This window comes from Panthera uncia (genome assembly GCF_023721935.1).
Source record: "Panthera uncia isolate 11264 chromosome B2 unlocalized genomic scaffold, Puncia_PCG_1.0 HiC_scaffold_24, whole genome shotgun sequence".
In the NCBI taxonomy this organism is placed as follows: domain Eukaryota; kingdom Metazoa; phylum Chordata; class Mammalia; order Carnivora; family Felidae; genus Panthera; species Panthera uncia.
In genome coordinates, this window is record NW_026057580.1 from 59,694,609 (window position 1) to 59,722,415 (window position 27,807).

Sequence of the window (27,807 nt, forward strand, 5' to 3'; positions counted from 1 at the left end):
AAAACTATTAAAAAGGGATTGTGTCTCAGGGTGGGTTCGATGGTGGCACAGAAGTATGAAAAACTCTCAGTAGATTCCAGAAAGACACGGAATCTGGAAGTGAATAACATGCCAAGGTATTTCAAATGCGAATTGAGGAAAACACTTTTCCACGTGAAAGCTGATGGGAAGCATTGCGCTAATCAGCGCAAATGAACAATGTGGTTTGGATCATTTATAATGAATTAGCGACGCTATCTAAATTTGCACAGGCATGTTTTCCATTGATTAGTTGATCCTGCGGTGGTTCTTGTCAGGTACGATTGACAAGGTAACAGAGGAGTTGTATGACTTGCCCAGGTCACACAGCTAAGGAGAGTGGTGAGGAGAGGTAGCTCCATATGACAGAAGTGTACTGGTGAAGAGTCAGAAGATCTGGATTGAATGTGTCCTGATTCAAATGAGCTAATTAATTTTGCAGCAGTAAGCAAGCAAATCATTTAACTGCTCAAGAAATCCCTCACTCATAAAATGAAATTTGTGATGATTAATTGCTCTCAATTGCTCTGCACTTTTATCTCCCCTCCCCAATGGAGATTAAAAAAAAATTAATCCCAGACTTGAGACTCCACCCAAGATCAATTAAATCTAAATCTTTCATGTGCTGGGCCCTTAAGCATTGTTTGTTTGTTTGCTGGTTTGTTTGTGTTCAAGCTGCCCAGCACTGAGGGCTCCTGAACTGAATGATTTCTGAGGTGACTTCCATCTTTTACATTCAACGTTAATCTATTCCCCAAGCCTGGATACTTTGAGGTCCATTGCATCAGCGTCCACAGTGTGAAAATTTGGCAAGAGGCTAAATGGGTTTGTTTGCAAAACTGGGACAGAAGTGCATGGATGCCAATGTCCATCCTGTGCTATGTCCTCAAACAGCTGAAAGGCTCCTGCAAATATCAGTCCCATGTAAAGTAAGAACTCATTTGTGTAAGAGGAAAACAGCAAATTTTTGTTGAAAAGTAGTATCAGTTTAAGGAAAAGTCAAAACAGAGAAGGAGACAACTGTCACTTCTTTAGTTATAAGAATTAAAAATGTGTTGGCAAGAATGACGGTCTATAACAAGAACTAGAACTTAATGGTTCGTCTCATTGAAGGAAGACATATCAATGCTAACATCCCTATGAATACTTGTTCTTTCTGCAAGAAGCTAATAGTAATTTCAAGCATGTATACATTTGATTTATAATTTATTGAAGATGCTATAAACCCAAGGAATATTTCGATTGTTGTACTTTTCCTCAGCAACCCAATTTTAACCGCCTGGCATTATTTGCTAGGCATCATCTAGCCAACTTTCTGAACAGAAGGATATGCCATGTAATGGGGAATCCCCATTGTGTTTTAAAGGTAACACAAGACTTGTTGATCAGAAAGCAGTTTCTTTTTGTGCTATGGGTTTACCATAGGGTCATGACACAGACACTAGTAAATGTGCTTTAAGCATGAAAAAAAAGCAGTGTTTTTTGGAATATTATTTCCATGGAGGAGAAAGAGATTTTCTGAATAACCGTAGGAAAGACTCGAATAAATTAACACAGGTTACTCAATCTGTAATACACTAATTGGCCTGGACCTCTCCAAAGATGAGAATGCAGCTCAACATTTTCCAGAGTCTTCTACCTCAGAACCACTTTTTGTGGAGCATCCTGTGGGTTAGCGATACTTACAACAACTTTGACAAATGATGGACTAGAAATAAAAAGATGGACCAGTCGTAATACATTGGATTTTGCCATTACAAAGCATCTCTGTTGAATTTTTATATTAAATTTTTGCTTAAGATAACAAAGATTAGAGCAGAATAAGTATTTCTGTCTCTACTTCCAATGCATTGAATGTCTTCCACAGAAACTCTCAGAGGTGATAACCCTAAACACCTATTTAACAACCAAGTTGTCACGAAGATAGTACAAATCAAGAAGGAAAAAAAAAAAGAGCACAGTTTCAGAGGGAATATTGGATGCAATTAAAGTTATTGGTGATTCACTTACCATGGGGCAGGTAAGTCAGCCTCTTGTCAGTTAAAGTCAGAAATAATGTGCCATTAGAAGATTGAAGGAACCCCCAAACACTTGCTTAATTTAGGTAATGATGATTATCTATTCAAAGAATGCTCTGTATTTATACTTAGCTATAAAACTGTTTTAGGTGGTGAAAAATATAATTGCAAAACTAAATCGAAACTCAATTTGACTTTTATAACATTACCAGTTTAATTAACAAATACATAAGTGATGAAATTATAGGAAGCATATTTTAAATTAAGATTGCTAACCTAAATGTTTGAGATATAAACACAATTTATGCTTGTTCAGAATTGGCAGGAAGTGTTTGGAATTGAACTGTGTTCTTGCATGAAGCTTCCTGCCTCGTGGTAAACACAGAGTTCTTTCCTGGGGTTAGGAATAACAAGAATGAGTGAAATCTTCAGATAATTCAAGAGTTTAATTTTAGTTCACAGTTCCAATTTCCTCCTCTAGTAAATCACATCACTGCTGCTAAAAGTAGGAAACACGACTAATTTTAGTTTTGTTATTTTTCCTACTCCTATTCACACATTAATAAGCAATGAAAGTGCATAAAGCAGGGCACAGGGGAGAGAGGTTTTTTTTTTTTTAAGACAAAACAACATCAGGGGAAAATATCTACTGATTAGGCAATGGTTCCCTAAATTAATCAAGGGTGTGTCAGCAAAATTAGAAATCAAAATAATGCTGAAGACCAAATGCCCTTTTTATTTTTATATTTTTAAAAAATTTTTAATGTTTATTTTATTTTTTGAGAGAAAGAGACAGAGCATGAGTGGGGGAGGGGCAGAGAGAGAGGGAGACACAGAATCCGAAACAGGCTCCAGGCTCTGAGCTGTCAGCACAGAGCTGTCAGCACAGAGCCTGACACGGGGCTCGAACTCACATACCATGAGATCATGACCTGAGCTGAAGGCGGCCGCTTCACTGACTGAGCCTCAACAGGTGCCCCAAATGGCCTTTTTTAATGGTATTATTGAAATGTCTGCTGAAAGAGCGCCCATTTTTTATTTACAGGCTAGGACTGTTTGGAAAACACACTACTTAAAGTAAGCGAATCAACCAGTTTATAGGGTGTTAGGAACAATATTCTATGGTGAGGCTGCTGGACCATTCCTTACCTTGAGTAACAAGAATCGGAGGATTCCGGGAGAGCACTCTGGGCCCAGAGTAATAATGCCAAGCACCAAGAAGGTCTCCATTGATTGTCGCTGCATAGATGAAAGGGCGACCAGATGAAAAAGTTATGGAAAGAAGGATGTCACCTTTAATGTTAGCCTTGTTATTATTTTATGCCTGACTTCTTAATTTGTGAACTTCCAAAAACTTCATTCCCTCTAGAATTAGGATTTTTCTTCTTTACCCTCTATTTTATCTTACCCCTGCTCCCTACCGATGAATTCCCCTGATCCAACTTGTTTCCCAACTACCTGGTTTCCAAGTTCTGCCTACTCTTGGATTCTCTGTTGCCTTCCTTCTTCTACCATCCTCTGTCCACCACACGGAGAGCCAATCAACTCCACAGTCACTGATTTCTTGGACACCCATCTATTATTCCATTCAATTCTTCCCTGCAGGATGTGGCCCCAGAGTCCATCTGCCCCACCACTCTGGAGTTAAGCACATGAAGGGGTCCTGTTCCCAGGTGTGACTATGACTATGAATCTGTTTAAACAAGTAGATATTTTAAAATAAATACTAACTCATTATTCCTCTCTGCCAGCCCCAATACCATCAGCAAAACAAGTTTGTGGGCATATTCATAGTCCATGAGAAAACTCTCCACATACACCCGGGCCATATGACCACCGGAGGAGTTCTATGTGTTTGCAGGTTCCCAGAGGTTCTAGCTCAAGATATCTGGTGGGAGGATGCGCAGTCAGGCTCAGGAACTCCAGGGTTCTGTGTCATATTCTTCACATGGAATTGGCTTCCGAACACCCAGCTGTGATTCATCCGACTGAAGCAGCTTGGATCGTAGAGCTGCAGTTTCTATTATCTTTTACTTCAGTTGTTCTATTACATCTTAGACTTTTGGAAGATTAAAAAAAAAAAAAGGAATCTCACTTTCAGATGTAAAATGGTGCAAGTGCGGTGGAAAATAGTATGGCAGTCACTCAAAAAATTAAAAATAGAATTAAAAATGGCATATGACCTAGAAATTCCACTTCCAGGTATATATTCAAAAGAATTACAAGCAGGGTCATAAAGAGATATTTGTAAACCTATGTTCATAGCAACACTACTCATAATGGCCCAAAGAGAAGCAATCCAAGTGTCCATCCATGGATGGATGGATAAATAATATGTGACGTAAACCCACAATAGAATATTATTCAGCCTCGGGGACCCTGGGTGGTTCAGTTGGTTAAGCATCTGACTCTTGGTCTCAGCTCAGGTCTTGATCCTCAGGGTCATGAGTTCAATCCCTACATTGGGCTCCACACTGGGCATGGAGCCTACTTAAAAATATAAAATTAAAAAAACAATATTATTCAGCCTTAAAAAGGAAGGAATTCTGACACATGCTACAAGACGAATGAAACTTGAAAACGTTATGCTAAGTGAAATTAGCCAATCACAAAAAGACAAATGTATGATTTCATTTACATGAAGTACCTAGAGTAGACAAATTCACCGAGACAGCAAGTGGGATGGTTGTTTTCATGGCCTGAAGGAAGAGGGGACTGGAGAGTTACTGTTTAACGGGTAGAGTTTCAGTTTTGCAAAATGAAGAGTTCTGGAGATTGATGGTGATGACGGTAACACAACAATACAAATGTATTTAATACTATGCTTAAAAATGGTCAAGATAGTACATTTATGTTATTTTGTTTTATTGTGTATTTTACTGCAATTAAAACATTTTTACTTATTTATTTTTTATCTTTTAATATTTATTTATTTTTGAGAGAGATAATGCAAGCAGGGGAGGGGCAGAGAGAGGGGGAGACAGAAGATCCAAAGCAGGCTTTGCACTGACAGCAGCAAGCCCGACGTGGGGCCCGAACTCATGAACCGTGAGATCATGACTTGAGGTGGAGTCGGACACTCAACCGAGTGAGCCAGCCAAGCACCCCCATGAAACATTTTTTAAAAAGATACTGCCTGCTGAAAAATTTTTAAAAATAAGACACAAAGGAAAAAAAAATCCCTTTTTCTTAAGCCTTGGTTCCTAATTCCAAGATACAGTGCAGCTACGAGTGCAGATTACAAAGTCAAAATGAACTTTCTAAGCTAAGAAACTATATTGTTGTCACATTTTGCTCAAATAGTATGACATTCAATTGAGGGTCCACCATATTTAAGTGTATCAAGTGATGTTGGGGGTGGGGGGAGGCAAGTATACAACTGTATAGGAGAGAATCTCAGGCATGGAAAAATCTGAAGTCTACTTGAAGGGATAAAATACATACACCAGTAACTACACTGTGGACTTGGATGCCATGTGAGAGAGAAAATTAAGTGTCATGGGAAAGCACAGTCAATGTGAGGAATAATAGATGGAGTTGGTGACAGTTGATTTGAGTTTTGAAGGCTGGGGAGATATTGACAGGCAGAGATGTGGGGTGGTCTTTCCAACTAGAAGGAGCAGTAAATAGAAAAGCATGAGCATCATTGCAAGAACAGGGAACTGGAGGTAGGCAGATACAGTGGGTTGAATCCACTTTAGACCTAATTTGAGGCAATAAGAAACCATTAAAGGTTTTTGAGTTAGAATAATCACAAAAAAACCCAGCTCTTTTAAAGATTCTAAAGATGTAATCTGCACTGTTTATCTTAGAACGAATTTGAGAATGCAGGTAGGATATCAGCCAGAAAACTATTACAGAGGCATGTAAAAATTAATGACCACTTGGAACACAGAAGTGGCAACAGAAATCAAAATAAGGGGAGGGGATGAGCTGTTGTGAGAGATACCACAGACAACAGGGTAGGATGGAGAGAGCACTAAATTGGGAGTCAGGGGTCCAGGTGGTAATCTGGTTTTTACTAGCCCCTTCTTTGTGTAAGCTTGGAAGGTCACTTAACATGTCACAGCTTCAGTTTTCTCATGTTTAAAAAAATTTTTAAGTGTTTATTTATTTATTTTTGTGAGAAAAATAGCATGCAAGCACGAGCAGGGGAGGGACAGAGAGAGAGAGAGAGAGAGAGAGAGAGAGAGAATCTTAAGCAGGCTCCACGCCCAGCACAGAGCCCCTGACACGGGGCTCAATCTCGGGCTGTGAGATCATGACCTGAACTGATATCAAAAGTCAGCTGCTTCACTGACTGAGCCCCCCAGGTGCCCCCCAGTTTTCTCATCTATAAAATTTGGGAGTTAGGATAATTTCAATGGTTGCTTCCAGCACCAAATGTCCAGGATCTAAACTGAAGTTACAGTTTGGTGGAGTCATCACAGGAGGAGTGGTGATTGCAGCCTGGATGTCAAGAAAATCACCAGGGAAGAGAGAGTCAAGGAGGAGATAGCAATCGTGAAAGCCCTATCTCCCTTCCCTGGGTCCAGTAAATAAGACTATATCTCAGCCCAATCCTGCTGACAAAGGGAAACGACAGATGAAAGTATAAGAAGAAAACAAAGAGAACCGGCATTTGGAATAGGGACTCTCACGTGTGACCCTGTCTAACACTCAAGTTACATTTTTTCTCCCATGGGAAGTTAATGAAGCTAAATTGGACTTGACCGGATTTATTTTTTGTCTCTCCAGAAGGTCTGCTTCCCATGATGCCTCTGTGTCCATGCCACAGTTGTGAGGCAAACTGGACCCGTTGTTGGTCTGGCAGGAGAGAGCACCAGGGAGGAGAACAGCTGAGCTAGCAAGGGCGCGTGTCTGTGTTTTATGGTCATGTTCTTCCTGGCTTGAACGATGGCACCACCGTCATTCTGGCAGGCCTGGCAGCAGGTGCAGGACCATTGTTTGTGTTGCCCAGATCTACAAGGGTACAAGCTAGGCCAGGGAAATGGCAGCTGTTCAGTTGAGCAGGGCGATGGTAAGGGATTGTTTCTAGATGGCTTCGCAGCTGACATCAGACACAAATCATTATTGTTTATGAAGAGGCTTTCTCCTGTCATTGAGCATTCCACTGTTGGACAAAAAGATTCAGGGAAGGACCAAATGAGCACAGCATTTGGGTTGGTGCTGTTCTTACCCATAACCTAGAATTCCAAAAATGTGTAACCCCAAACCAGCTAATTTGTGTCTTGCATTGCTGCTTGGAACCTCCCCTGCCCCATTAATGAACATACTCCTCCAATGACTATAGAGGGGGCCCAACTGGCCAACACCCTTCTTTGACCCAACATATATTCTATACAGCCATTTCACCCCGATGACAGTAACACCTGACCTCATATAGTTTTTTCCACTGTTATTAAAATACTGATATGGGCCCTCTTCCTTCTCACAACTCATACCTACACGATTAAGATCTCCTATTTATTCTTGTATCAAAAAATGTTATTCTTATCAGATCTCAATAAAAAGTCTGTTTATTTCTGGTGTTCCAACATCCTTTTTGGAACATTCTTCTTAAGAGATTATGGAACTTGCAGTTTTGGTTAAAGAGGATCTACCATATAGTACATTCTATAGGAGCAGGGAATTATTTTCTGTTTAGCACATTAATACTTGGAACAGGGCCTGGCACATTGTAGACATTAAATAATTATTTGTTGGATAAGTAGAATGGATGGGTCATAATGATAATCAGGCCTTCACAGCAATCTGGTTATAGAACAAAACCTTTAGAAATTTGTTAAAATCTCTAGACTAAATATTCTATTTAGGATAGATTGTCTCTCCCAGAACCAAAGTCCTCTGTCAGCATCCATAACTGTGGTAGAGTAAAAGCTTGTTTCCAAGGAAAGCACCTAGTTGATCTCCAATGACTGGGTATTGATGATGACAATGATGTAGAAAAACCCAGGGGAGCCCAGAGAGCTTATGGTAATATCTATATGTAGAAACAATTTTGCTGGTGGTCTTGCAGAAGCAGTTGAGAATGGGGCCTGGCATACATCTGCAAATTTTGTGCCTAAATATAACAATGTTTAGATATATTCATATATGAAATAATGAACACCCAAAGAGTTCTAATGTCCATGTGTCCTAATAGTACTTAGCCATTTACTTTCTAAACTAAGCTTTATAAGATAAAAGTTATTGATAAGGTGATTCATTCTGCCAAAAAATGGTTTTTCTTGTATTGTTTTAATATTTATGTAACTTAATATTAGCCTATTGATTTAGCTTCTATTTCTTCCCAGAACCCAGAAGTCTAGATCCAAAAGGAGTATTTTCACTAGGATGTATTTAGTAACTGACTGAAAAATAATTTCTTCCAATTTTGCTGTTAGGTAGATTAATATTCAATGTATGCATCAATTTGAAGAACAACTTAAATCTTATGTTAATTGGAAGCTATACAACCCAGAAATTACTGCAGTGGATGCAATTTCTTCAATACAACCTTTTTTTTTTTTAAATGTTTATGTATTTTTGAGAGAGAGAGAGAGAGAGAGAGAGAGAGAGAGACAAAGTGTGAGCAGGGGAGGGGCAGAGAGAGAGGGAGACACAGAATCCAAAGCAGGTTCCAGTGTCTGAGCTCTCATCAGAGCCCGATGGGGGGCTCCAACCCACGATCATGACCTGAGCCTAGGTCGGACAGTTAACCGACTGAGCCACCCAGGCACCCCTTGAATACAATCTTTTTAATAGGATATACAACCACCTAAAATCTTCAGTAGAAGTATACAGTTTTCCAGAAAAAAATAACTGGTGTGTGATAAATTAGCATACCAGTCTACTCACAGACATTTCAGGCAGGATAGAGAGGATTTTAGTCTCAGAGACTAAAATATATATATTCTTTACTGTTAGGGAGAACCAAAGCACAAGGCATTGCAAACTGTAACATAACACAGACAGCAAGACAATCCAAGGAGGATCCCATTAAACGCTGGTATAATTGAAGATCACTGAAGAATCCAATGTGACTTACAGGAAAGTATATGGGGAACAAGCAGAGTTCTGCCAGGACATCCGCTCCAGGATGAGGAGGGACAACATGGAAATGAATGAAGCCAGTGCACTAGGTGGAGCGTTCATGCATCTGAAAGCCAGATCTGAGGGAAAGTGTGACATGAAAGCAAACATGTGATGTCATAGGAAACAAAAAATACTGAAAGGCATCTTGTGCTACGAATGTCTTCTGTTCAGCTGAGCACCCCCTGATAAATCACGGTGTGAGTTCATCCTCATAAAACTATGTAAATCTAAGATTTAGGATGAATACTAAGATTTCCAAGAGTGATGAACATTTATTTTGCAATGGGTAAGACTGGTATTTCTTTGGCTTGTTCTGGGTCATCAAATTGTCCTCTTAATTTTTTCTTATTTCTCTGTCTCTGTCTCTGTCTCTCTCTCTCTGTCTCTGTCTCTCTCACTGTGTGTGTGTGTGTGTGTGTGTGTGTGTGTGAAACTTCTAAGTTTTTATTTAAATGGTACATTTGATATTTTACCTTTCCATTACCACTTGAAAAAAGTTTCAAGATAATGTACCCAGCCTAAATGATTAACATTAATTACATCAGAAAACAATGGAAATTCAGATAGATTAAAGAATAATGTAAAAATACATACATACATACATACAAAATATAGGTGAATATTTTTGTGATCTTGGGATACAAAATTACTTCATGTAATGGGTTGAATACTGTTCTGCCAAAATTCATGTTCACAGAAACCTGTGAATGTGACTGTATTTGGAAATAAAGTCTTGGCAGTCAAATTAAGATGAGGTCATACTGGATTAATATAGGTCCCAAATTCTATATAAAAAGAGGAAAATTTGTAAAGAACATATTTGTAAAGAAACATAAAACTAAAGGTAAAAAACCAGGAACTGAGAGAAATATTTGAAACATTTATGTCAGGTACACAATTGATATCCTCAATATACAAAGAAGGCATAAAATAATCAAGCAACCATTAGAAAGTGGTGCTAAAGATCTGAATAGACAATTAATGAAAGAAAAAATGTCCAATAAATATATGAAAATATATTCCATATATCCCTAATAACTATGAAAAAAATGAGAAACCAATTTTACCTATGAAATTTGTAAATAATGGAAAAAATGTGCATAATATTGCTCTAAGTATTTTATGTATTGCTAACTCATTTATTATTTACAGTAACCCTATGAGCTAATAGGGTTATTGTTAGATAATATTATCTTCATGTTAATAAAGGAAACACTTGAACCACAAATTTAGCAAGGATATACTGAAATGACCATCCTCATACACTACAGATTGAGGGCTGATTTGACAAATTTTGTTTTAAAAACAAGCACATCTTTTTTTAAAATGTTTATTTATTTATTTTGAGAGAGAAAGAGACAGAGAAGGAGAGAGAAAACACGCACGATCAGGGGAGCAGGGAAGGGGCAGAGAGAGAGTGAGAGGGAGAGAAGCCCAAGCAGGCTCCACACTCAGCACAGAGCCTGACGTGGGGCTGGGTCTTACCATCATGTGATCATGACCTGAGCCAAAATCAAGAGTCAGATGCTTAACTGACTGAGCTACCCAGGTGCCCCATAAACAAGTATATCTTTTGATGCAAGAATTCCCCTTGTAGGAAGCTGTCCTTAAAAAAATAAAAGATGAACAAAGTGTTAACAGATATTGTCTCTGTGTAATTAAGATGCATCTTATACTCTTTTGTATAGTCTTTATATTTTTGTTTTCTAATTTCTAACATATAGCCTGTGAAGAGCATCCCTTAGTTTGGCAGTGCACAGCTTGACATCCCTGATGATTTTTAAAAAGCAGATGAGAATTTCCGGCTGTAGATAATTGACAATTTTCCTTGTGTTACTGAGAAATCAGAAGCGGCAGATGGGAAGCTTAAGGGGGATGGAACAGAGGTAAACTTTATGATATAACATTTTGTCTTCCCTTTAAAGGAGTCATAGCCATGTGATCAAATAAAAATTATTTGATACTATTTTTATTCATCCCAAGTAAGTATCTAGTAAATATTTTTTATCAGTTTTTGGGTGGAAGAATTGAGACATACATTGTTTGCCTTACCCTAGTATTCAAAAACTGTGCTTCAAGTCAAATCTGTGGCCAGTTTCCAGCAAGAGTGTGTGCACTCAAAGCATATATTATCATACATTTCTGACTTATTTCCTTTTCTATTTTCCTTATTTCTTTTTCTAACTTATTTCCTTACTTTTGTTTCTTAATTTATTTCAAATTTATTTTGTGATACCATATTGCATGCATCTTTATAGATCTTAACTCTTTTCTTAGAATACAACACAGTATAATTAAAAATGAATTATGTTAATTCAATACTCATTAGTAAAACTGTAGAGAAAACAGAGAAACCATTTTTTAAGCATCTAGAATTTTGAAACCAGAAATAAAATAAAAATTTAAACTACTTAAATTAATATAAAGCAAAAACTAGTATAAATGACTTTTAGATAAATGTAAAGTGAATGTTTTAAGTGATCACCATGTAGCAAAGAAAGGTGAATTGTGTCATATTTCATGTGCCATTCTGTTGTAAACACTCTTAAAACCTGGGTCGCTGAGGTTGCCCCTTTCTTTTAATGGCTACACTTTGGAGACAGGTGATGGTATGCCGAATCTCCATGGCTAAGTGTTTGATTTATTATTAGTTTTGATTTGAGAATATTCTGTGTATGAAGTATAAAAAGGAACAAATGAAACAATGACATTTGGGAAGCAGTAAAATCTGAGGGTAAGAGTTCAGAAGAAATTAAATATGCCTTGACAGCTACTAAAAACAAATAAAAATTAAAAAGCCCAAATGCACTTAGAAAAGTTCAAAAAGTAGAGTTTCACATGTCTGAGAGGAAATAAATCATTTTGTTCAATATGGCCTACATCAGGTGGCATAGGATATCATATACAGTTTTACACTTAACCAAAGAGAAACATCAATACCTTGGCTAGAATTCAAAGGCACCCAAGGAAATCAACCAGATGATAAAAGGATAAGAGGTTTGAGTCTATGAAGAGAGATTAGAGAAAATTAATGTGTACAGCAAAGAGTAAGAGAACAGAGGGGGTTGAGACTTTTCCTTAAAAACTTGAGAAAAAGTACCACAAATGAAAAGTTGGAGCCTCCAAGAGGGGCAAGAAGCTAACTGGGGCTGACTTATCCAGTAGGCTCAGTAGGTAGAGTGCCCAGGGCCCAAGATACTTTTAGAGGCCCACAAAAATGTTTTCACTCCTTTAAAAAAATCGGAAGAAAAATGAGTATTATAATAATAAGTATATAAAAATAGATCAAGCCCAGGTTGTGTTCATCTTTATGCCAACACATTCAGAAAACATAATTTTGAATATGCTTTTATGGAGGAAGGAGCCCACAAGGGCAAAAGTGCCTGGGCCCGTGAAAGTCAGAATGTGGCCCCGGAGCTAACCTAGCAAATTTTAGACAAAATATTGGATCAAAACAATCTCCATGGAAGCTTGTTGAGTGTTAAGCACAGATGATCTGGGGGGCTCACAAAGAGGCACCCCAAGTTGAGCATAGGAAGAAGAGGCTCACTTTCTGCATCTATGAAATTCCAATTGCATTGCCTTAATGTCTTCCCATGTGTAAAATACTCATATAATTAATGTTCACAATAATGCTATGAGGTAGGATTTGTTAGCCCTCTTTGACAGATGAGAAAATTGGAACTCAAAAGATGACATAATTCACTAATGTTATAGAGGGAGCCAGAGTCAGACCTGAAGCTCTGACGCTAAGTTCACATGGTGTCACAGCACACAAGTGGAAAATCAAACAGGTGTAATTTCCACCCACTCCATGCTACCCTTACCCCCACTCCTCATCACTCCACCAAGGCCCTTCTTAGATTCATATTCTAATGCTTATTTCATTTTGTTAATTATATCTTAGTTATGCCATAACACACACATTTGCAAGTCCAAATTCTCTTTGCTATGGTTTATTACAAGAAAAGAGGATCTTTGAGTAAGTTATTTTACTAGATGAATCTGCTTCTTTAAAAATTTTGGATCCTATTGACATGAACTTATGAGATATACAATTTTCTGAGGCTTTTCTTCTAAAAAATATATGTAATCTTGGGGAGTAGAATGGGGAAATGATGTTGGGTGATCAAAGGTCATTTTCAAAACAAAGATATCTGTTTAACACCAGATCTTCTAGATAGACCAAAACATATGTGGAAATTTATACTTTGAAATTAGAATTTTTTAGAATTTATTCTAGGAGAGAGATCTCTAGGGAGTTGATAGATATGTTTGTGGATTGTCACATTCCTTGTTATTTCTTATGGTGTCGTTATAGGCTATTGGAATTTCTGAATCAGGGAAAGTGACTTTTATTAAGAAAAATGGAGAAATTTTTATTCTACAGAATTTTTCTTAGAGAGAACATTTTATATTTATAGGGGAAAAAAACCACTTGGATGAACTTCTTAGTATGAAAGATGAGATCCTAATGGGTCAATAAATTGCCTTATAAAGCAAGTGTGTCTTGTTACCTGGAGGGCCCTTTGCCTAAATGCCATGCTGCGTTTAAGTGTATCACGTTTGGCATGGAAGATGCGGGAAGAGTTGAATGGCACTGCACAGGAGATGGGGGAGTAATCTGAAATTGTCAGAGTTTCCAGAAGAAGGGCAGAAAATTCAGCCAGGATGGTTAGAAGCGGGGGAGGGTGTCTAAGAGCTTAGAAGAAGATTTTGTATTAATTTTTTAGTTGCTTGTTACGGAGTTTGAAAAGCAAACCATTCCCTCAGAGGTTTCAATAAAGTCTATATATCTCAATAATACTTTTGAGTGGGTAGATTCTTTTCCAGGAATTCCAAAAGGTGCTGAGTTATGAATCAGGGTTGGCCTAAGGAAACCCGGAGACCGCAGGCCTGGAGGCAAGAGTTGGGGCTAAGGGCAGAAACATCTGGGTTCCATTTAAGTTTTGCTCCAAAGTCAATACCACATGCTGGGAAAAGCAAAAGCATCTATATCCCTGCCCAGCACTGAATATAGAAAGAAATTAGTGTTTCTGAAAGGAAAATTGCTTAAAAGGTCAGGATACCTCTTACTGTAACGATCTAGGAACAAAAAACCAAAATATACTATAGATATTTATTTTCCATTAGTGTTTTTATTTTTAATCATTAACGTTACAATCATAGAAATCCTGTTGCTATCACTTCCCTTTTTTTCTACTGCCAAGATTTTTGCTGCAAGAAGTTTAATTCAAATCAATGTTGTTGATCAATACTGATTTTCACCAGTGACCCTTATTGCCATAATAATAATAATAAAGATGAGAAGTATCATTTTGATATTAATCTTTTGGGGGAATAACTACTTTGAAATACCAATGAAATACCAATATGACTGGGACAGACGATATAATAATTTTCCTCTAAGTGACTAAGTTACATTCCTTGTTGTGGTGCACACATGTTTTCCACACTCGCTTCCATTACTTAGCAGTGAACTTAAAAAAAATAATAAATTGCTGTTGGTTGAGCAACCCAATCTGTGGTGCTTTGTTACGACAGCCTAGCAAACTAATACTGTTTCATATTTAGAACACTTAAATATGCCCAGATAAATGGTTGGATTTTCTGAAATTGAAATATCATTGACATACAACATCATATTAGTTTCAGGTGTATAACATGTTGATTTGACAATTTTATACATTACTCAATGACCACCACAGTAAGTGTTCTTTCTATACCAACTGTTTTGCAGAATCAAAGTTGTTTATTTAGTCTTCTATGTTTTCCTTAGAAACTCAGCAGATTGTGTGGGGAGTGTGTGAAGACCACTCTGAATAGGTTTATGCAGGCAACGTAAACAATTCATAGAGACATATAATCATAGTAATCCATGCGTCCCTGGTCTCTTCTTTGTCCTCATGTTGCTGGTCTTTATGAGAATTACTTTAGATTTTCACTCCCTTCATTTCACAAAGCAGCCAAGAAGATGGTTGGGTTTTAGCATGTAATCTCTGAAGCTTTGTTTGCTTTCCTGCAATGACCTGGAACCATTGGGTCACATCTAATTAATATGTTGTTGGCAGAACACGCTAAACAGAAGTTGTCAAAACTAAATGATTAGAGGTTTAGATTCAGGGTTGAATTACATGTGTTACTTCCAAGAATTACTGTAAGTTATATGTGACTACTTCAAGCTTACAAGGTCTAAGGCTGTTAAACACCCCCTAACCAACACACACACCTCATTAATGGATTTTTAAAAACAATCATAGAATATGTTGCCAGCAAGCATTTTTAAGTGGAATTTCTTTTAATCTTTTCAAGTAACAAATATTTGATATTTCATAAACTTAACACCCCTTCCCTTAAAAACCAAGAGAGGTGTGAGTTGAAATATTTTTTCCTAATAATTTTGACCCAAAAGTTTTGATAAGCAGAGTGAACTTTGGGGCCTATAGTTTTCAAATTGACTGTCGACATTAATGAAGCTCACTGCATTAGCTGGGCTTTTTCACTTATCCAATGTAAACATACTCCTAGCCCAGTATCTTTGCAAATTTTACACTATATTTGCCAACCCTAAAATCTCTGCAAACATTGGACAGGATCACCTCTTGCTACCTGGTAACAATGTTTATAAATGTATTTATTCTGATAAGATGGCCAAGTACATTTAAAAAATATTTCTTAAAAGGGATTTCAGGATTTTTTTTTTGCAACCTTAACCTTAAATCTTCATTCCTTGTTCTTCATTCCATAGATGCTGCCAATGGCCAGATTTGTGCAAGAATGATGAAGAGAGGATCTGAGTCTGTTAGTCATACAATTTTTTATTGTCAAGGTTCATTTCTTTAGAATACTTTCATAAGATACTTGAATGTAACTGACACAAAAGTGTTTTTTTAAAATCATTAACTTTCTGATTCACATATGACTTTCATAGCTCAATGCGATCATTTTATTTTCACATTCTTCTCTGCCCACTACCTGGGGAGATTCTAAATTCCTTCCATTTACTTAAGGCTTATTTGAAGCAATTTTGCTCTTGACTCTATGGTGCTGGCTCCTTCTGACTCTGATCCATTCAGGAGTGCAGCTGATCTGGACTCTGTTCTAAAACAATCCCATGAGATTTTGCCAGTGGCTGAAATCCAGTTCTTCCACTTGCCTTATCCTTGACCTTTACCTATTTGGAGATCTGAAGCTGGAGGCCAGTCCCATGTGACTTCTGAGTTGTTCCTCAACCATGTTCTTGTGAGCAATGCTTGAATCCAGACCTCTTCCCCACATACGGTGGGGGCCCCGCTCTCCTGCCAATGTGATTGGCCATGTGGAACGCAGTCTTGTTCCTGCTCCCTTAACATAGTCACTGATGAAGCCCTTGGTGACTGACTGAGGTGATCCAGTTTGATATTCTGCTGTGAGCTAAGTGCTGCAGAGTATATATCCTTCCTTTGATTCAGATAAGATCCTTCCTTAATCCAGAATCAAGTCATTTGATTCTTCCTCTATTTTTACTGGTGGTGAAACAAACAAATAAAAAAAGGTCCTCTGGTATGCAGTTCAAAGGCTTTGAAGTGGTGAAAGGGATATATTTGGCGTTGTGAAATTCTGAATTATAAAAAAAGAAATACAAGTGAAAAAACTGCAAAATATGTTTTGCATATAATGTATTTTGTGATAAATATCAACAACTTTTAGTAACTTGGAAATTCCCAATAAATGACCATCGCAGATGGTTCTATAATTTGGTTGGTTCACTTTTATCAGTGTCCAAGTTGGTAGCTAACCTGGTTATTAATTTTAACTTTGCTACCATGTGCATGTGTATTTATATATTTTTTTAAAAAATTAAGGATTACATGACTATAACTTTCATATTAATATGCAATATTATTAAAAGTCAAAAAATCAAACTCAGAAGCAATCAGGCAGTAATTCTACCTAACATAAAACAATGGTTTTGATAATTATTATAAACTATCCCTCCTGAATTAAACTGTAGATGTTCACAGGAGACTACTTACGAGATTTATTGAAGCAGATAATTCCATTATATTAGTATAGAAATAGGAAGCTGGAAAAGGGGACAAAAGTGTCAATCAGTATGTGTGCATGGAGACATTGCAGAATTTTTGCATGTATTTTTGCCCAGTAATAGATTTTGAAGGTTATTTATAAATCTGAAGGTGTTTTTCTTTTAAATTCCTTTATTTGCAAAAGAGAAATGATGTAAATTGTTTCACATCATAAAATAGTACATCTTATTTTTCTTTAAAATAGAATCCCTTGATTATAAGAAATTGTAAAAAAAAAACAAACACCTCCAATTATCTATCTGGTGCTGATTCCCAACTTGGCCTTCCCTTACTTTTTTGGTTTCTCTCTTCTGAATATATTCTAGTTTGTTTTTGTCTCAAACTATGGTACTCACAACCTAACCCAATTCTCCAGGTGCAAATTGGCAACTACAGAGAAGAAAGCAACTGTCTTCTTTCTTTTTTCTTTCATTTATTCTTTTTTTGCATCTTTCCTTTCTACCTTCTTTCCTTCCTTTCTTCCTTTGGCAAATACTGAGAGTATAATCTATATCTGGCACTGTATTAGGTGCTGGAGATAAAAATGAGCAAAAAAAAAAACCATGGCCACTACTTTCATAGAGCTTATAATCTAGTGAAGGATACAGAGAAGAACAAATAATCTGACAAATAAATGTACTATTGCATCTGTGATAAGTCCTAAGAAAAGGTATACAGTCTTATGAAAACCTGTAGTTGGAGGATTTGAGCTAATCAGGGAGCTCAAAGAGACTTCTCTTGAGCAGGATGCTGAAAGAAGGATAGAGCTAATAGGGTGATGAGAAGACAGAAAATTGTCTCGGAGACAAGCATATGCAGTGGGAATGGGTAGGAAAAACCCTTGTGAAGGTATGAGGTATGGAAAGAAGTCCAACACAAATGGAGCAAAGAAAGAGGAAGGCTGTAGGAAGTGAGGTCAGCCAGAAAGTAGGGGGTGCCAGGTCACTCAGAATCTTCAAGGCTCTGTTCTACCTTCAGCCTAATACAACAAATGGGAAACCGTGAGGAGTTTTAAACAGGAAGGAGGTGAAATTTTAATTTTTAAAAGATTACCATGAAGAGTGGATTGAGAAGACACCAGAGTATATGCACGTGGGTCAGTGAAAAGTCTATTGCAGGAACTTGGGTAACAGATAGTGGCAAGGTGGCTTGGTGTAGCTAGCAAGAGGATAATGGAATTGAGAAGTATTTAGAAGGAAAATTGGTAGAACTTGATAATGGATCGTATAAAATGGGGAAGGGAAGGGTTAGATAAAGGTGAGGGATTCATGGATGTACAGCTTTTGTCTGGTGTGACTGGAGAAGTGGTGTGCTATTCACTGAGGTGGGAAACACTGGAAGAAGGCCAGATTTGGGAGGAAAGATTATGAGTACAGTTTTGTAAGAAGAGTCATTGAACAGTCCATGAAGAAATATCAAGTAGAAAGTTTGATTATGTGTGTCTGGAGCTCAGAAGAGTGTCCTCAGATGGTGAAATAAATTTGTGAGTCTTCTGCATATAGATGGTAATTGAATCCATATGGAAGAACATCAAATAAAAAGAGGGAAGGACAGAACACTGAACCTAGAGAAACTCACCATAATTAATAGCCTTTGAGAAGAAAAGGCAAAGAAAGAGAAAGGAGCAGCTAGCAAGGTAGGAACAAAACCTAGAAAGTGCTGAGATTTCCAGAGGAAATTGGTATCTCCATTAAGAGGGAGGGGCTGGTGGTCAAGTGCTACTGAGAAGTTAAGAATAGGAAGCATCCTTCTAGTTGATTCATATAAAGTTACTGCCAACTAAAATCCTTAACTGCATTTCACATGTAAACAAACCACCCCACGATCTCAATAGCTTAACAGAATCAAGGTATATTCTTCCTCACATCCTATTCCAGGGAGACTTGAGCTGCTCACTTCAAAGAGGTGACTAAGGAAATATGCTGCTTTCATCTAGTGGCTCCTCCAACTTGTCATTTCTTGGTCTCCTGGCATCATCCTGCTGCAGAAGGGAGGAAAGAAATGTGGGGAAAGGCACACCTGATCTTTAGCTTCTTTATTTTAGAAGTGACATATGTCACTTCCACTCACATTCCACTGTCAGAATCAGTCACTAGCAAACCTAAGTACAAGGAAGCCGGGTAAGTATAAAAGAGCAAAGTCAGATGAGTGAGCATTTACAAACCCCATGACCCCTGCCCTGCCCTTGAGTAGTTGAAGCTTGGGATCCAGGTTCAGAACCTTGAATTTACCACCACCATCCAGTCTCAGTGTTAGAGGTCATCATTTCATCTCACTAGCCCTTTTTAGATTCTGATTCTGAAATCTTACATTTCTTTCCTTGCTTGAAGTTATTCAACAATTTTGATCCATATTGATCTTATAGTTTTATCCAGTTAAGGGATAAACTTCTTAGTTGAACAGGGCCAAGAACTGAGTCTTACCTAAAACATGCCTCCAGAGGGTGTAGTCCAGGCTGGTTTCCCCCTCTCCATCAGCATCTGTAGTGCTGTTTGACCAGATCTGGATTGTCTAACTGACCTAGGATCTGTAGATAATAAATGGAAGGAGGAACAGAGTATTTTCCTATCATCCAGTTAAGATATTTTTCAAAATTAGATTAGAAAACAAATACATATAAGAATAAGATTGTTCTTCTGTAGTAGTAATCTATGAATAAATACCTGAGATAGCTTGAGAAACCCTTATTGTGATAAATAAGGCATAAGCCTCTATGAAGAACGTGCTATAGTTTAAATGTTTGTATTCCTCCCTGGCTAAATTCATATGTTGAAAACTAATACCCCATGTGATGTGTTCTTAGGAACTTAGGCCCCTTGGGCAGTGATTAGATCATAAGGACAGAGCCCTTATGAAGAGATTAGTGCCCATATGAAAGAGGCCAAAGAAGGCTTCCTTGCCCCCCTTTCCACCCTGTGAGGACACAGCAATAGGTGCTGTTTATAAGCCAGAAAACAGGCCCTTGCAAGTCACCAAATCTGCTGATATCTTGACCTTGGACCTGCCAACCTCTCGAAAGGTGAAAAACAGATTTCTGTTGTTTATAAGCTACCAAGTCTCTGGTATTTTGTTATAGCAGAAATGGACTAAAAATGAATGTATTTACTGTCCAAATTTGTTATAAATAAATACTAACTTGGAAGAAAGAATGTGGTCACGCAGGGAGCAGATGTTCATGTGCTGGGGAACAGAGTCAGGGAGCAGAGAAATTTGTTCTGTGTGCCTACAACCCTAACCAGGAGACGAGTGTTCAGTCCTCCAAGTAGGTATAGCCACGTGTAAATGAGTACAGCCTTGTGGCAGACGGCAGACAGACAAGAAGTAAAACACAGGGGTACCTAGGTTTTTGTAACTTTGGTGAAAATAAGTCACGGGGATATAAAGTAGAGCATAGGGAATACAGTCAATAATACTGTAATAACTTTGCATAGTGACAGATGGTAACTAGACTTCTCATGGGGATCATTTTGTAATGTATAAAAATAGTAAATTGCTATGATGTACATCTGAAATGAATAGGGTATTGCATGTCAATTATACTTTCATAAAAATAAATTAAGAAATTATGGTTTCATGGGTGTGGAGTTCCAGTTTGGGATGATGAAAAAGTCCTGGAGATGGATAGTGGTGATGGTTGCTTAATAATGTGAATGTACTTAATGTCACCAAACTGCACACTTAAAAGTGATTAAGATGATAGACTTTATGTTAGTATATTTTACCAAAATTAAAAAGAAAATAAACGATGAGTCTGGAATTCAGATGTGAAGTCCTCGTGGCACGGCTATGTCCCCGCCGCTACTCACTTTCCCGAGCCCTGGACTGCATGAAGGCAGTGAACTTCAAGTTCTGGGATCCTCCAAGCTGGCAGAATCCACACTTACTTCTCATAATCTGCTCAGACAGCAGGGTGTGTCTCTGAGAGGACCAGAGAAGGACCAGGAGCCACATCCTCTTGTTCCTTCATGAATCCCTGATCTGGTGTGCCCTTCCCTCCACTTGACAGCTGAAGCAATGGCAGACTGACCCAAAGTAGGCTTGGCTGTATCCAAGATGCCCTTCTCACCAGTTCTTATATGTGGAGCTGCTTTGGTAGTCGGGCATAGCTCAGGGCTCTCCTAGTTTTAAGCCAATGGCAACGAAAACAATCTATTCTCTCTACTTGCTCTTTTCATATATTCTCTGATTTTATACGATGCATATACAGAATTTATATATCATTCGGAATTTACAAATCAGCCAGAATACCAAATGTATCTGCCAAAATAAGAAGATTTCTCCACCTTTACTGTTACTATAAATCAATTAATTTAGCAATCTGATTTAAATATCACTGTTGTCAGAGAGACACCTGAACATTCAGGTGTTCCAGCCATCTGTTGCTTCTGGACCTAGAACCAGTGATCAGTCTGAGGCCTCTGCAAGGGGCTGCCCTGTGTCTTGTGTCCTTAGGCGCCATCCTTGTTCTTTAACCACAAGACCTTCCGGTCATCATTTCTTTGTCTTGTCCTCTTGACACTATTGTCAAATGCTTTGTGGAAATATGGCCATACCGTGTCTCCTAAATTTCTGTAACATTTACAGTAGCTAAACAGTCAGAGTAGCTAAATGCTTCTTACAATCTTCTTATTCTTCTTTGGTCAGTGGCTGTTTTCTAATATTTTTCTGCTGTTAATTACATTTCCCAACAGCTTTGCAGGTAGGTGCAGCCAAGCAACTAGTTTCATCCAATGAAATGTAAGTGAAAGTGAAATGTGAGACGACTTCTTCTTCTCCTTCTTCTCCTCTTCCTCCTCCTTCTCCTCCTCCTCCTTCTACTTCTGAAATATGAGACTTCTGAGAGGAGACATTTAGGAACTGTGGTGCCACTGCCATGTCCTGTCTTCCCCTGCCAGAGAAAACTGAGGTCTAGGTCCCTAGGTAACTGGGGAAGCAGGGCTTCTTGCTGACCGACCTTGGGCATGTCATGTTACTGTGTCACTTTTGTTTCCGCATCTTAGCCAAGCCTATTCTGACTGATAATCCTCTTGGTCAGAAAGTTTCTCTTTTAAGGTGATGACTGTCACACACTACATAGCATACATGCCTGAAATAGTCTATATTTTGTTTTATGAACAGCAATATATAATGTGATGGTTGAGCCAAGTGTAGATTCTGGAATCAGAATGCTAGTGTTTGAATCCAGGCAGCAAACACCATTTACTAGCTATGTGATCTTAGGCAAGTTAATAACCTCTCTGAGCTTTGTAAAATGAAGATGAGAATAGTACCTGCCTCTGAAGGTAGTTGTGAGGATCAAAAGAGTTGAATTACTTAGAGTGGTGCCTGGCACATAGTAAGCATTTGATAGGTGTTTACTATAATTACTAGATGTAACAGGACCCTCATGAATATTGCTATAATTAAAGTGTGAAGCATTTTGATTATGTGATATATGTGAGTGTTGTTGTTGCAAATCAACATATACTTTAAAATTCTGATCATGAATGCTTAATTCTATTTACCCCAAAGAAAAAAATATTAGACCTGAACATGAAGCAGCTTATAAATAATTTCAAAGAAGACAGACTCCCCCTTCCTTATGGGTAATGACCAGCTGTTCCACATCTGTCGCCCTGTTTTGAAGTATATATGTATTTAGCAACTCCACACAATAAACAGTTTTCTCTCCGACTCTTATTTTTGCTAGATAATGTTATGGGCAGTCTATTGAGCCTGCGCATGGACATTTCAAGTAAGCATGATTCCATTGAGACTTTAAAAGCTGCTTTGAGTTGTAATTTCATTTCTCTTATATTTTCAAAATATACAAAGCCAATATCCAGAATCCTATTAGTAAGAGTTTAATTTTCAATTCTCTACTTCCCTTATGAAAGGACAGATATGAAAATGTGTAGTCTCATTATATTCTAACCTTTGGATACTATATTCTACTTAACTCAAAGGATGGTCCTAATTTTAGGCCTCTTGAGTTGCCTTTGTAGAAGTTATTTCCTATTCAGAATGTGTTTGTTAGAACCACAAACTAAAAGAAAATTTCTATTTCTACAGTGCTTCTAGAGTGATACATTTCTCTCTCCCAGAATATTTTCTTGTTCACTAAATTATAGTTGGAACATAATCATCATGAGTATGAATGTTTTTACTTCTGTGGGTAAAGCAGGGTGGCCATGACTGGGTATGAAGACTTAGATTTTAAGAAGTAAAATAAATTGGGAATATTATTTTAAAAATAAAAATGCTATTTTCCCATGCAAAAAGGCTACAAATTCATGTAATGTAGCTCTACTAGAAGCCCCAAAAGAGTCTTCTTACCATTAAACAATAAAATATTATTTTTCATATAGTAAATATTCAGCAAAAGTATTTCCCCACGTAGGATCCGCAGGGTGATTACTCTTTCTCTGCACACATGGCCAGGCCTGTGGAGAGCAGAGAGCTCCATGAGGAGTTGACCTTCACATTTGATGGGGTAAGCCAGTGGAGCATCAATGTGAAAAACCTTTCTCATAGGCCTGGTGACCAGTATAGTATGTTCTACAAGTGGACAGGGGTGGCAGGAGAGGGAAAATGGCAACTCACATGCCAGTGAGTAGCAGCAGAATTTCTGACTGGTTTTCTCTCAAGGTTAGATTCATAAACTAGTTTGTTTCTATATGTCTATTGTGCTTGGAAATATGAGGATAATACTAGCCAGCTGCTGTCTATAAATCTTGGCACTTGGATCTCAAAAAACTCTCCAACTTTGCTTTTGCAAACTCACCAAAAGCAATTTTACCATAAAAATAACTTTTGCCCTCATTGTGTCTTCCATGCTCAAAATGTCTCCAAAATAAATCTCCAAAATTATATATGTTCTAAAATTCCATTCTTTTTTTCTTTTCCTTTTCTTAAAGTTTCAAAGCTGTCTTTAACAAGTATTCTGTGAAATTTTTTTTCTTCCTTGTTCCAAGATCTAAATATTGAAAAACAGTGACTCAGCCATAGGTTATACTCAACAAATTTTCTAAAAACTCAGGTGTGTCATTGGATGAAAGCATTTGGCAAAATTAAGTAAAAGATATGAAACTATGTATTATTTCCCTGACACTTTTATTTTATATATCTTTGATAGGACTCAAGGGGATATGTTGACAGTCAGAGGTTGGTTTTTCTAGATAGGTCTGTAAACCAGAATCACCCATATCCTTGACTGTGTGTGTTTGGGAGTTGGCATTCATTGAATGCCTACATGTACAGTTGCTATGGTTTATCCATGCAATCTTATTAATCCCCAATATTAATTACTGAGATAGTTATTTAATATTCATCTTTTACAGATGAGAAAAATGACTCTTGGAAAGTCGAAGTAATTTTCTGGAATTGGGATTCACTTTGTTGTGAATCAAAAGCCCAAGAATTTTCACTGCACCACATTCTGAGCCTTTTACCATTTCATATAAATCTATCTTATTCGCTCTTTCAGAGATTTCAGATAAATGGAGTTATCATTTTAAAGTATTATACTTTATTATAATGACTTTAATTGGAGTGGAGAATATAAAAAAGTGCAATGGATTCTTCTGGGGGAAAATATGTGTAAACCCTGCATCTATGTTTTTGATCTTATGGGTGGTAGAGTGTAGCCTGGAAACCAAGTTCTAGAGTCAGACAGCTCTAGGCTAACATCCCTGTTCTGCCATTAACTTCTTAGCTTGAGAACTTAAGCAAAATATTTCTTCCATTTGTCCTTCAGTTATGTTAGTGCAATAAGAACAATAAAACAAAGTTACATGAAGTAACAAGGATTGATGTTCAGAATATATACTGATTGGTGGCACAGGGCACCCAACGATCAGAACCAGCAGAAATCACCAGTCGAGCTTATAGGTATGTATAGAGACCATTTTTCTCACTTTGCCCATAGATTTCTTGTCTTATCTTCTCCATTGGTGGCAGCATGGAAAGGCAGAGATGCAGTCAAAGTTGAGAGACATAACAATTTAGGAGTGCAATGATTACAGTCTAAAGAATTCAAGAGGAAACATGGTTGGAAGATGTATCATTCTACTTTTACACTATGAAGTTTAAAATAGCCATATTTTAAGTTTGAAATAGCCATAGTAAGTTTAAAATAGCCATAAAATGAACTATCATTTACATTTCCTCATATACTTGGTAAGAGTTGGATTTGAAGTACTGGTTTGGGGTAACTCTTACACAGTTGGACACAGGATGAAGAATCTTTACAGGCTCATGTGAGGTATTGTGATGTATCAATGAAGACTTAATAATGGTAAAGAAAAGGAATATGCATTATTTGTTTACTGCATAAGCAGTGCACATCCAGATTCTTTATTCTGTGGCTGAGTGAGAATTCCCACAGATTAGCATGTCAGCCACATTCTCCTGATCTAATCTTACATGAGTCTGTGAAAGAATGCTGCTCTGGTCAGCTGGATCAGCTCACCAGGGCAGCCTACTGGAACCAGGCTGGCCACCAGGCCCTGGGATGATTCTACGGGTGTGAGTTATAGAGTACCTTAGGGCATCTGGTCAACCTAACACAAGGGATAGAGGGCCAGAGAATGCCTTAAATGGGAGAAACTGGAGCCAGAACTCACATGGGTCTTAAGTAGAGTTTGCTATACCTTGCTTGGGTGGCAGTGCCAGCCCTGGTTGGTCCTAAAGCCCAGATAAAGTCTTAAAAATTGTCAAAGAAGTCACTCCCAAAGCACAGAACCCCTTGATCTTGGGGTCTGGTGCAGGAGCCTGCATGCCTAGGTCTAAGGGTAGTACTACCTGTATAATTGCTTTTCATGTCAGTCCCGGAAATAAAAGGTGAAGTACTTAGTACATTACCTATATACCAGTAAGAACTCAGTATGTGTTGGCTATAATCATCATCATCACCGTCATCATCACACCAAATTGTACCTTCCTTAGGAAATGTTAATAGATGCTCCAAGAATAAAAGAAGTGAGGTTTCAAAATGAACTGTTTTCAAGAACAATTCAGGTTTTCGGTTAATGATAATGGGTTGAATCTCAGAAGTTAAGAGATTGTTTTAAATGTAAGGGATTTTTTTTAAGCATAAACTTCTCAGATAAAGAGAATGGGATAAAGAGAAATCAACAAAAAACAAAATTTTGAAGCTATAAAGCAGATGAGTGAGTGGTTAATGACTTGGGAGACTTGAGAAAACTGAATTCTAAGTCAAGAGTGAGGAAAGCTGAGAAGCAACCCAATTTCTCCTGTACTCAGCAGTTGGAGGCAGCACTTCTGAAACTAGAAGTGAAGACGGGACTGAAAACCAAGATTTGTTGAAAATTAGATTCTCAAACCTCCTTACCACTCCATGCAGAAAAGTGGCTGACTGTTCAACAGCCCAACCAACCCACCCCCACCCCCCAACCAAAAGCTAGATTATTTCTGGAGCACTGGTCTTTGGACTAGAAAACCAGAATTATCTATGTTAAATACAAGTTTACACACTAAATAACGAGACCCAGACCCCATTACTATCACTATTGCTACTTCTATGTTTTTTGTTTTGTTTGTTTGCTTGTTTTTGTCTCATTCAATTCCTAGAACTCTGACAGCCAGAGTTATAGCAATCTAGTCAGGATTCTGGAAGAATCTTTCCTGGGAGATTTGACCTGCCCAAGAGAAATGCCTTAAATATACTGACTATGCCATCATCTTCTAGTTGTATCCTAATATCCATTATTCTCTTCTTCTATAGTAGTATAATTTTTAATTGGTCATATGGCTATGTGTATATCATAAAAGGCCAACCTACTTTGCCATGAGATGTGGGCCAATATTTCTGGCCAATTGAGATATAAGCAGATGTTATATGTATAACTTACAGGAATAGGATATATATACTTTCTTCCCTTTTTCCATTTTTTTTAACGTTTTATTTATTTTTGAGACAGGGAGAGACAGAGCACGAACAGGGGAGGGTCAGAGAGAGGGAGACAAAGAATCCGAAACAGGCTCCAGGCTCCGAGCTGTCAGCACAGAGCCCGACGCGGGGCTCGAACTCACGGACCGCGAGATCATGACCCGAGCCGAAGTCGGCCGCCTAACCGACTGAGCCACCCAGGCGCCCCCCTTTTTCCATTTTCTTATTGATTAGAATGTAGACATGGTACTGAGCCTTCTTGTATCAATCAGTGTAACATCCACAAAATAGTAGATCAACAAGGTAGAGGATGTCTGGGTCTGGGACACTCTGGAGTGCTATGCTAATCCCAAACCTGTATTAGATATAAATAAGCTTTTTCCTTGTTTAAGCTACTCTTTTTAAAAATTTTATGTTACATGTAGCTGAACATATATATTAGGCAATATAATAATGTAAGATGTTTCTCCAATGAAATGGCACAGCCCAGTAACCCTACAGGGAAGCACACAGTTGAAGAGTCCTGCCCAAGCACATGGAGGTACCAAACAGCTTTACAGAGCTTTACTTCCAAAGTTAAGAGGTCAGCCAACACCACCAGAAATTTGAGAGATCTTTGAGCTATCATAAAATACAGAGGCAACAACTACAATAATAATGATAATAAGAAAGAAATTTGGAGAAAAAAGAAACTATGCAGAAAAAAAATCCAAAACTTATCATGTACTCCAGATAGATA

General features: G+C 37.8%; 1 long non-coding RNA gene across 6 annotated transcripts in view; it reads left to right on the forward strand.

The window, feature by feature from the left end:
- Nucleotides 1-22,918, forward strand: part of LOC125938732 (uncharacterized) — a 56,773-nt gene extending 33,855 nt beyond the window's left edge. Inside the window, exons 3-5 of one of the 6 annotated variants that reach the window (XR_007462793.1) lie at nucleotides 1,886-2,038; nucleotides 15,862-15,914; nucleotides 22,869-22,918. This is a non-coding gene — a long non-coding RNA (uncharacterized LOC125938732). Of the gene's footprint in view, nucleotides 1-1,885; nucleotides 2,039-8,945; nucleotides 9,358-15,861; nucleotides 16,789-22,868 lie in introns of those variants that run through there. The other 5 variants (XR_007462795.1, XR_007462792.1, XR_007462794.1 and 2 more) reach the window with 5 other exon arrangements.
- Nucleotides 22,919-27,807: the final 4,889 nt, after the last annotated feature.